Source organism: Dasypus novemcinctus, chromosome 13 (genome assembly GCF_030445035.2).
Source record: "Dasypus novemcinctus isolate mDasNov1 chromosome 13, mDasNov1.1.hap2, whole genome shotgun sequence".
In the NCBI taxonomy this organism is placed as follows: domain Eukaryota; kingdom Metazoa; phylum Chordata; class Mammalia; order Cingulata; family Dasypodidae; genus Dasypus; species Dasypus novemcinctus.
In genome coordinates this window covers 77,414,724-77,427,073 of record NC_080685.1, presented here as the reverse complement: position 1 = coordinate 77,427,073, position 12,350 = coordinate 77,414,724, and positions in this window count along the sequence as shown.

Genomic DNA, 12,350 nt, shown 5'->3' with positions numbered 1-12,350 from the left:
ATTATGTACATGTTAGAAAACATGTTTATTACTGTATAATTCAAAAATTACCCTTCATAAAAAGGCAAATAATCTTTCCAAATTTCTCAAACACTAAGATCATTTTCAAAATGCAATTTTAACGATTAAAATTTTGAAGTTATGCTGAAATTGTATTCTAGAAATCTTCTCCTCTTTCCAAAAACTGCATACACACACACAGATCTACTCTGTTGTTCTTTATCCTGCTTCCAGGGAGCTTATTCTATTTGATTTATATTAGAGCGGTCCAATGTCTGCTGTTTTCTGATTAGGTTTCACCAATGTAAAGAACCTATAGAAGAAACCAGGAAGATGGTGGCAGAGTAAGGAGCTCCTAGAGTTAGCTTCTGCTGTAGGGCAGTTAGCAAACACCCAGAGCTCTCTGGAGCTAGCTGAAGCACCTGCTTGGAGGCTCCAGGAGGCCAAAAGAGCATCCTGCAACGTCCTTGGGGGAGTGGAAGTAGAAGACTGCTCATTTGAAGAGAAGACTCATAAGTAGAGGTTCCATGCCGTGGAGGCCAATGCCCATCCTCCACTGTAGGCACAAGCTACCTTGGGAGCTATTCCGTGGCTGGGATCAAAAGCTCCACTTCCCCAAAATGGGGGAGGAAGACATGGTTGGGCACCAGTTTCAGCTACAATGAGGAAATTCAGTGGGCTACAGTATGATCCTGAGAACAGCTAAGGTTTGAGCTTGTCCAGGTCAGAAAGAGGCCAGGAGCCACCATCTGGACTCCATGCCTGGCATGAGGGGAGGTGTGGTAGACTGAAAATCCCAGTGTTGGTAGGGACCATCTTCTTCTCCTCCAGATCATATTGCAGGTCTAACCTAGGCCTCAGTGCCACCTCCAGCAAGGAGAAAGCTGTGGGGACCTGTGCCAGCCTCTCCAGGAGCTTACCAGCCAGGCTGCAGAGGCTGGTGATTATACTACTCTGATGGCATGAGCTGCCCCAGGAGCTGCTCAGTGACAGGAATTGGAAGATCCATTTCCCAGAAACAGGGGAAGAGGAGACAGTTGGCTGCTGATTTCAGCTATTGATTGGTAGACCTGGCTGGCTAAGAGATAACTCTGGGAATAGCTGGGGTGTGAACCAGGCCAAGTTAGAAAGAAGCCAGTAGCTGCTATTCTGACTCCACCCCCAGCCTGAGGGAAAGCCTGGCTGACTGTAACTCTCAGTGTCTGCAGGAACCAGTTTCTTTCATGCAGATCAGCCTGCAGCCTGCTTAAGCTTCAGCACCGCCTCTGGGGTGGAGGAATTGAGGAGCCTTCCACCAGCCTATACAGGTAACTGCAGGGAACTTTGGCTCTCATAGATTGAAAATCAGAAGTCTACCAGGGCAACTGTGGTCATCTTAGGACCTGGACTACAGAGATTGCTGGCTACACCTGCAGCTCCATCCCTGCCCCAGGTAGGGGAGAAAGGGATATGAAGCTACATCATTCTCTCTGGGCAACTACAGTCTAGGCCTGCACATGGATTATTCCACATAGCTGTGACTCTGTCTCTACCCCTGGCAAAAGAGAAAGTTGGAAGAACTTCATTGGTCTTTGGTGCAAGAAGGGCACCTTCAGTCTCTACAGCTTACAGCACCAACTACATCCTTGGCTCCTACTGCACAACCAGCAAGGGAGAAACAATAAGAAGCCCTAAACTAGAGAGAAAAACTGCACCCAGAAAAAATACTCTAGTAAGCCAGATGTGAAAACACCAACAAAAAATTACAATCCATACCAAGAAACAGGAAACTATGGCTCAGTTAAAAGAACAAGATAAGCTTACAGATGACACAAAGGAGTTGAGACAACTAATTATAGATCTTCAAACAAATCACCTTAATAAATTAAATGAGATGGCTAAAGAGATTAAGGATATTAAGAAGACACTGGATGAGCACAAAGAAGAATTTGAAAGCATACATAGAAAAATAGCAGATCTTAGGGAAATGAGAGGTGCAATCAATGAAATTTAAAAAACATTGGAATCATATAATAGCAGATTTGAGGAGGCAGAAGAAAGGATTGGTGAACTTGAAGAAATGGCCTCTGAAAGTGAACTTACAGAAGAAGAGATGAAGAAAAGAATGGAAAAAAATTGAACAAGGTCTCAGGGAATAAAATCACAGCAAAAGGTGTGCAAACTTATGTGTCATGGATGTCCCAGAAGGAGAAAAGAGGGGAAAATGCATAGAAAGAATATTTAAAGAAATAATGGTAGAAAATTTCCCAGCCCCATTGAAGGAAATAGATATCCTTGTTCAGGTGGAACCAAAGTAAATGGGGGGTAAGAGAGGAGTTTCTTGAGAGTACACAAGGATGGATATAAAACATGTAATATTACACCATAACATATAGGAGATGACAGACTGATAATGTAAACCATAATGTAAAACATAGGATAACTAAAAATGTAAAGAACTGTGTATCCTAAAGTATGCACCATAATGTAAATACAGATGTCACCTTGTTAGAAAGCTAATGTCTCAGACTCTGTACATCACTTTAAGTAAATATGATATGAATAGGGCGTAAGAGTATCACTGTGGAAGGGAAAAGGTTTTCTGGTGGATGTGTGGGAGTGCTGTATATTATATATATACATTGCTGTGGTCTAGGACTCCTGTGAAGAAAAGCTGAATAATTAGGGGGGGGGGGGGGGGGGGAAAAAAATAGATATCCTTGTTCAGGAAGTACAACATACTCCCATTCAAAAAAAATCCAAATAGACCAACTCCAAGACCCATACTCATCAGAATGTCAAAGGCCAAAGACAAAGAGAGAATTCTGAGAAGAGCGAGAGAAAAGCAATGCATAACATATGAGAAATAGCCAATAAGATTAGGTGCTGATTTCTCACTAGAAACCATGGGGGCAAGAAGACACTGGTCTGATATATCTAAGATACTATGAGAGAAAAATTTCCAGCCAAGAGTATTATATCCAGCAAGACTGATTTTCAAAAATTGAGGGTGAAATTAGAATATTCACAGATAAACAGAAACCGAGAGAATTTCTAAGCAAGATACCAGATTTTCAGGAAATACTAAAGGGTGTGCTAGAACCTGAAAAGAAAAGACAGGAGAGAGGGGCCTGAAAGAGATTCTAGAAATGAAGATTATATCAATAAAAGTAACAAAATGTCAAAAGAGTGGTGAAAATAAAATATGACAGATAAAACTCAAATAGTCAGGAATAAATATTACCAATGATGTAAGGCACTTGTATTCAGAAAACTGCAACTCATTGTTAAACCAAATTTAATAGGCCTAAATAAATGGAAGAACATTCCATGCTCATGTATTGGAAGACTAAATATCATTAAGATGTCAATTCTACTCAAATTGATAGACAGGTTTAATGCAATCCCGATAAAAATTCCACCAGCATTAAAGAAAAAATTGAAAACATGATCATTAAATTTATTTGGAAGGGTAAGGAATCCTGAATAGCCAGAAACATCATAAAAAGGAAAAGTGAACCCTCATCTCCAGACTTTAAATCATAATACCTACCTGTATTGGTAAAACAACATGGTATTGGCCTAAAGACAGACACAACAGACAAATGGAACCAAATTTATGGCTCAGAAACAGACACTCACAGGTATGGTCAAGTAATTTTTGACTAGCCTCTCATACTCACACAGCTCAGGCAGAACAATCCGTTCAACAAATGGTGCTGAAAGAATTGGACATCCATAGCTGAAAGAAGGAAAGAGGATACCCTCTCACACCGTACCCAAAAATTAACTCAAAATGGACCGAAAAACTAAAAATAAAAACAAGAACCATAAAACTTCCAGAAAAATTATTGGAAAATGTCTTTGAGACCTGATGGTAGGTGGTGGATTCTTAAAGGAGATAAGAGGAGGACTGAGTGGACTACTGATGTTTAATGTATGTAGAACTTTTAATTAGCTTTACTGCAAAACTGTGGAAGTGTATAGAGTGGATGGTAATACACAGTGCGTAATAGCTAGTTTATAAAGGGGGATGTGACTGAAAATGGTAGTCTAGTTATGTAAACGCCAGTTGACAGAATGCTAGAGAATAAACTAGGAACTGGATAGCACAGTAAACCAAGAGGTGGGTGAGAATTGTGGTTGATGGAACAGATGCAAGAGTGTCCTTTGTTAGCTAGAACAAATGTATATGACTACTGCAGGGTGTTGGGAATGTGGAGAAGCATGGGAAAAATACAGCTGGAATGACCTGTGGGTTTTGGTTAGTAGTACTAATATAATATTCTTGCATCTATGCAAAAGATATACTGTGTTGATATTGAGGTAGTATGGAAAATGTGAGCCAAAAGTACACTATGGACATGGCAACTATGAGAAGATATTATTTTATCTGTAGCAAATGACTCACCACATTGTGTTGATGGAGGGTGTTGTTTGAGAATTCTGCACATGTACATGATTGTTTTATAAGTTTACAACTTCTGTCTTAAAAATATATATTTATAAAATAATAATAGGATGAATTGGGGGGAAAACACACCACATTGTGTTGATGGAGGGTGTTGTTTGAGAATTCTGCACATGTACATGATTGTTTTATAAGTTTACAACTTCTGTCTTAAAAATATATATTTATAAAATAATAATAGGATGAATTGGGGGGAAAACACACCAAATGTAAGATGAGGACTGTGATTAGTAGTAAGATTTTGACAGTGTTCCCTCATAGTTTGTAACAAACGTCTCATGACAATGCAAGGTGTTGGTGGAGGGTCCATGTATGGGAACCCTGTATGATGTTATGCATATTTGCTTTGTAAACTCACAACTTCTACTATGCACATAATTGTTTATGTATGTTCATAAATAATTGATATAAAGATATTAATAATTGGATTGGTTTGGTGAAAAATACTTAGTTTAGTAGTAATATTTTGACAGTGCTCTTTAATTATTAATTAAAAAGTTTTAAAAATAATGTAAGTTGGTGATATGGTGAGATGTTATATATGATTGTTTAATGTTATATATATTTGTTTTGTAAGTTCACAACTATTATATACTTATTGTCTATGTTTGTTTATGTATGAGTGATATATTTCAATAAATGAAAAAAGAAAAATAAAAACATATGGAAGATTGAGAGATATTTGGTAGATAATGTCAGGGTTTTGGTTTTTTTTTTTAATTTTTCTTTCTCCCACCCAAGTTGCTGTGGATGAGCTATATCCTTCGATTGAAACTTTCTCCATATTTCTATTCCCTCAGTGTCCTTGCACTGATTTTTCTCCTTTTTCTTTCAAGATGTCTCCTGTTTATAGCTCTGGGAAAATGCTAATAATTGTATTTATTTGCTGTAAAAACAGCAGAGTTCTCCAGAGAAAGAAACCCAGAATGACAAGTGTATAGGTTGATTACAAGGGATTGGCTCATGCAAACTTGGGGGCTGATAATTCCTAACTCCAAACAGCAAGCCAACAGCAAGAATTTCCTGTAATGATGACGTTGAAGGCCTGAGTTCAAATTTCCCAGGAAAAACTGTCAGGCTGGAAATTTGGGGAAGAATCAACATTGATATCTTGAAGCAGAAATTGTTCTGGGTTTTGGAAACCTCAGTTCTTTTTATTAAAATCTCCAACGATTTAATGAGGCCCACTCATATTATAACTCCTTTATTTAAATCAACTGATTTGAGATGCTAATCCCATCTACAAAATACCTCCATAGTAACAATAGGCCAAGCAAAGTTAACCAACTCACTTGGCTTCTGACCAATTTCTGTAAAATGAAATAAACGATACAAGTTGGTATTTTTCAAATTTTGTTTTGCATCGAATGACTTTCAGTTCCAATAAACATAAAAACTTTTTAGTTTGTGCTTACTAAAAGGAAAATACAGCTAATTAATGAATTATTCAATGTGCCAGGCATTGAACTAGATAAATACGAATACCTAGTTAGGGAATATGAATGAGATATTTTATTTGTATTTCAGGAGTTCACAATTCTTACACTCTATTTTTACACTGGCAATGAAACAACAGAGACCTCAGAAATTATCTAACCTAATACTTACTTTCTAGATGAGGAATGGACATGAAGAATGCTGACTCTAACTGATTATGATGCTCTTTCCAGTATATAACAGAGCATCTACATTTTTCTTAAGACAATCTAATTAATTCACGAACCTACAGACATCTACATTTTGCTTGTATTTTTATAACTGTGTAGGAATTTTACTTAGCTCATAATAAAAAAGTCATAAAAGTTGTAAAAACAACCAAAAAAATGTAGAATATTTACTTAATCTTGACAATGGTAAGCTTTGTCTAGGAAAACAAAATAATATAGTGTAATAGTAACACCATAAAGAAAAACTAATGATTTTTTTGAAAAAATTATTATACTTTATGTGAATAAAATACAGAAATGTATTTATGTGTAGTAAATGTCAATATTTTAATTAAAAGGAAACATTAAGTTTAGAAAATAATGTGTCACATATGCAGCATATAAAGAAGACAATGCAATAAATAATGAAAAACTTAATATAATAAACATAGCAAAACAACAAAAAAGAGTTGAATAGTCTATCAGATTTACATTGATTTACAGAATTGATACTATGTAGTGTTCAGGAGGATTTGTGAAAAGAGGAAATTAAATACATTGTTGAATCAAAAGGAAGAAAGAGACTATTTCCCCTAAACTGAAACACACACAACACATATACAGACATTGAGAATAATTTTTTGGGAAAAAAATTAGATTATAAGATATTTTTGATTCAGTGATGGTTTTAACTTCTAAAACAAAGCATCATAATGTTTTTGCTTTTTTGTTATCCTCTTATATGGATGTATCGTACTTTAGAATGAAGGGCAATGGTTTTCTTTGTTTTGTATCAGAGAAATATTTTATAAAAAATCTTTATACTTGTATGCATGTATATATGCATATATGTGTATGTATACATATATATACACACACACATATATAATAATAAGAAATTATTTTTAAGTATGTATTTCTAGAAATGAATAGATTATTGATTGTACTAGCATTAAACTTGAAAATTATTGACAAATTCTCTCATACAAAGGTAATGCCAAACTGATTCCTGTGAATAATATTTGTTCTTACCAACTTCCACATAGCTTAGGCTAAAATTGATCTTATTAGGTAGTGAGGTTAACTAGCTTTCACTTACAAAATATGCTTTTTGGCTATTTTTATTTATTATGCATAAATTAATTTCTGATATACTTTGCTTTTTAAAAAATTGTGCTTTTTAACTTTTTCTTGCTCATTTATTTTCAGAGTGCTGGAAAGTAGCAATAGGGAATTGGCAATAACAGTAATTGGGATATTTTGCAAATATTTGCAAACCTAACCTCACCTTATTCTACTGGATGAAAGAAAGAAAGTAGCACTAACTCTCCATCTTAAACCAACTGAGATCCATATGTAAAGTTTTATAAATACACTTTGGATTTTGGGGGGCAAATTTAGAAGATTCACTTTCTCCCTGAGCTCAGCTGTGGGCAATTAGGCACATGGCGGGGCATAATGTTGGCATATGCTCATCTATCCTGGCTACTCTCTGTCTCTATGGCTTTTTATCTGTCTGAAATTTTATTCCTCCATTTATAAAGAACTCCAGGAGGGGGATTATGTGCCTTACTGGAGCAATCCAATCAAACGGCCCTTAACTCATCTATTTGATCAAAAATTCACTGAAGATTCAGTTTAAGAACATAATTTTCTGGGATCCACATAAAATACTCAAACCAACAAATTCCACTCTCTGGACCCCAAAATATATGTTCTTTTCATATGCAAAATGCATTTATTCCATTACAACATTTCAAAATCCTTAAATCATTTCAGTAACAATAGCAAGTACAAAATGTCATCAAAATTGGTTATGGACATGTAGTTTTGGGACAAAATTACCCTTATGATGCAGACCTTGAAACTTACAAACTAAGTTATCTGCTTATTTTATACACAGTGAACAAAGGAGGGTCAGTCTCAAGGTAAACATTTCCATTACCATAGGAGAAATTAGAAGGAAAACAAGGGTCATGGGTCCCAAACAGTTCTGAAAACTTACAGGGCAAGATTTCAAAGTCTTAGAGTCATCTATAAAACCATGCTTCTTCACCTTTGGGTCTCATGGAGTGGCAGTCACACTTCTTCCAAAGGCTTGCCCAGTGACCATCATCTTGCCTCCATCATCATTAAGCATCTGGGTGGCAGCTGAGCTATAGGTCTCACCCTCCAAGAACAATGGGGATAATGGTCACACTCTCCCCAATCACGTGGGCACAGGCTCAACCATGTTATCAAAGTTAGGGTGGAATCAAACTGTTTCCATCGCCAGAGATTGTGCCCCACCCTCATTGAAGCCTGGAATGGCCACACTCTTCCTTAACTCTGGGGTGCACTCTCCAGGTGCCAAGGCATATTTACACATTTCACACATATAAGTGGGGACCCTTTCTTGGCCAGAAAAGTTGTCTTAAGTTCCAGACTTCAGCTTTCATGTTTCTGCCCTCGAAGTCTTTTTTCATTCAATCTCTCCCTTTTCTGTCCCTTTTAGTCCATGCTGGCTGTCATAAAGATCTCAGAAAAAGCTTGTTGGTTTCATTTGCAGTCCCCAGGGGACCCAACCATCAAACAATAGGACTTTCCCCAAATCCCTTCTGGATAACTGCATTTCTAGTCCTGACTTACAGTGAAATGACTGAATACTTCCATTTTCAGTTAATCCTCAAATGGAGCGCTGTTTTTTGGCCACTCACTTTCCAGAAGCTTGGAATTTCCTAAACCATCAATTTTAATTTCTTTGTACCCAAAAGTTCAATTAACAGCTTAACCCTTCCTTTTGCATTTTACTATAAGCTACAAGGAGAATTCAAGCCATGCTTTCCACATTTAGTTTGGAAATCTCAGCTAAATGTCCAAGGTAGTCATTTTAAATTCTACCTTCAATCCAACATCAGGAGTCAATTTTGCGAAGTTCTCTGCCACTTTAAAGTAAGGATCACCTTCCTTCCTGTTTGCAATGACACATTCACCATTTCTGTCTAAGGCCTAATCAGAAGTATCTTTAGAATCCATATTTTTACCAATGGTCTTTTCAAACAATCTAGACCTTTTCTATCAAGCATCTCAAAATTCTTAAAGAACGTTCCCCTTACCTATTTAGAAAACCACCCCAAATGTTTGGTATTGCATAGCAGCAGCTTGTATTCCCCTCTACTGGTACTGATTTCTGTTCTAGCTTGCTACAGGCTGCTGGGTGCAATATACCAGAAATGGGTTGGCTCTGACAATGGAATTTATTAGGTTACAATTTACAGTCTTGAGGATGTGAAAACGTACAAATCAAGGCATCATCAGAGACACTGTCTTATTGAAGGTGGGCTATTGGAAATTATGGACTCCTGCCATGTGACAATGCACAATTATGGCTCTGCCAGTCTCTGCTTTCTCCGCCATATTCACTTTCTCCTCAGATTCAGCTGTGCATGATCAGTCACATGGCAGGGCATAATGGTGGCATCAGTTCCTCTGTCTCTGTGACTTTTCTCCTGTGTCTACAGCTTTTATTCATTTGTAAAGGACTCCAGTAAAGAGGATTAAGAGCCACCCTATACTTTGCCTTACTGGAGCAATCAAATGAATGGCCCTTAAACGACCTTATCTAATCAAAGAGTTCACAAAAGGTTCTGTTTAAGAACACAATTTTCTGGGGTCCACATAAAAGTCTCAAACCAACACAGCATTACAGTATTAAATTATGCAATCCATGAACATGTAATACTTTCCCTTATTTAGGTCTTCTTTAATTTTTTTACAATTGTTGTGGTTTTCAAATATAAGTTATAAACTTCTTTGGTAAAATACATTTCATACATTTTTTATTCTGTTATTAATAGAATTATCTTTCAATTTTATTTTTGGATTATTTATTGCTAGTTTTGAAACAATTGATTGTTGCCTATTTATCTTATACTCTCAAATCTTTCTGAACTGGTTTATTAGTTCAAAAAACTTTTTAGTGGTATCCTTATCAGTTTCTGTGTGCAAGATCATACCATCTTCAAATAGAGATAGTTTTACTTCTTCCACTCCAATCAGAATGAAATTTATTTCATTTTCTTCGTAATATTCCCTATCTAGATTCTGCAGTAGAATTTTGAATAGATGTTGCAAGAACATATCTTTTTGGAGTGGAATTTAATTATTCTATGGTGTTGTTTGCTTTCAGTATAAAGAATCCCTTTAGTACTTCTTGCAAGATGGGTCTACTAAAAGAAATCCTCTGTTCTTACTAACCTGGAAATATTTTTACTTCACCTTCGTTTTTGAAAGTTTTGCTGAACTTTCATTTTTGGTTGATAGCTTGTTTTTTTCAGCATTTTGAATGCCATCCCTTTGCCCTCTGACTTCCATTGCTTCTCATGAGAAGTCAACTGTTAATGTTATGGGGATTCCATTTTCTTGCTGCTACCAAGATTTTCTTTTTCTCTTTGACTTTTAAAATTTTTACTATGATGTGCCTGGATTTGACCTCTTTATATTTATCCTACTTGGACTAAAATGAGACTTTTGAATGTTTATATTAGTATTTCAATCTAATTTGGGAAGTTTTCCTTGAATTATCTCTAAATGTTTTTCTGCTCCCTTCTCTCTCTTTTTTCATTCTAAGACTCACATTACATATATATTGGTATATTTATTGTTACCCCATATTTCTCTGAGAACCTTTTAAATTTTATTTATTCTTTTTTCCTTGTTCAGAGAGCATAATCTCTATTGATCTAGCTTCAACTTCACCAGTTCTTTCTTCTGTCAATTCTAATCTAATCTTGTGGTCCTCAAGTAAGTTTTTCATTTTGGTTTCTGTAATTTTTATTTCCAAAATTTCCATTTCGGTCTTTTTATATTTTTAAATGATGTTCTCTGTTTGATGGGGTGTTCTCATTGTATTTTCCTTTATTTCTTTAAGCATGGCTTTAGTATCATTTTCTTTAGTTCTTTAAACATATTTTAAAAGGCTAATTTGGAGTCTTTATTTATTTTGACATCTGACTCCATTACAGTAAATTTCTGTTGTCTGCTATTTACTCTGTATATGAGTGGTCAGATCTTCTTGTTTGGTTTTCAGGTCTCATAATTTCTTTACTGTAAACTGGAAAATTTAGAGAATGACAGTGGGTACTCACTCCACCTTTTCTCACTCTTTGAGGCATGTTGTTTTTGTTTGCTTGCTTATTTGTTTAGTGACTTGGCTGGACCATTTTTGTGCAGAATTTTTCCTTAGCCTTAGATATGTGCAGTTTCACCATGGTATGACAGCAGGTTTCTCAGGGATCTTTTACATGATCTCGTTCTTTAAACGCTTATAAATTGTCTTCTTCCATTAGTATTATAGCCAGCTACTAGACTTCACTAACTGCCTGCTGATTGCTCTATTGTTTTAGACAATGCCCTGGGTATGAATCACTCCATAGTCTGGTCCAATTAAATCTGTGCCACTTTGCAGGGGTAGATTTTGGGGCTATTCTTTGAAGTTTATTCTGAATCCAGGGTGGCTCTTCTTAGATATCTCTTTCCCTGGTTTTCCTTGATGAACTTTCTGGTATATGGTTGAACTTATTAATTTCATGGAACGTCCAGCTTCTTCTAAATTACATGGGACCAAATATACATTATTTTGGAAATACCTTTAGGTTTGCACTTCTTCATATTCTGTTCTTTCTTTTGAGAAGAGCTTTGGTACTCTTGGTTCATATGGCCTGCCTCTCCCTATAGGAAAAATATCTGAGCCACTACTATGGAATTTGGGGCAGGAATAGTGGCCCACATCTCTCAGATTGACATCCAAGCTTTATGAGCAGACAACTGGTCAGGGTGATAGTCTATGCTTTCCCTAGTTACCTCACCTGACATGAAACCTCCAACCTACCAGTGAGCTTGATTTTGGGTGATCAGAGTTCCAATATTCTCTTCCTATCATGCTGAGTAATATCCTATGTTCTATACATAGGGACTAGAAGAAGACAGCATTTGATTTCTAAGCATCACTATCCTGGATTTAGACTCTGGAACATGGATCTTGGGGGAATGAGAAATGCAGGTAACCTGCCCCTCCTGGAGAAATACTGTAGCCCCTCATTGGGTGTTAGATGGATAATTCATATGTAAGAATGGTTTTTAAATTTATATACATTGCAATATGCTGAAACATTTAATGATTCTATATAATAAAATATTCTTTATTGCCAGTTGCACAAAGTTCATTAGCTATCTATGCAGAAGGATAAGATATTCAAACCAAGTGGTATTTGCAA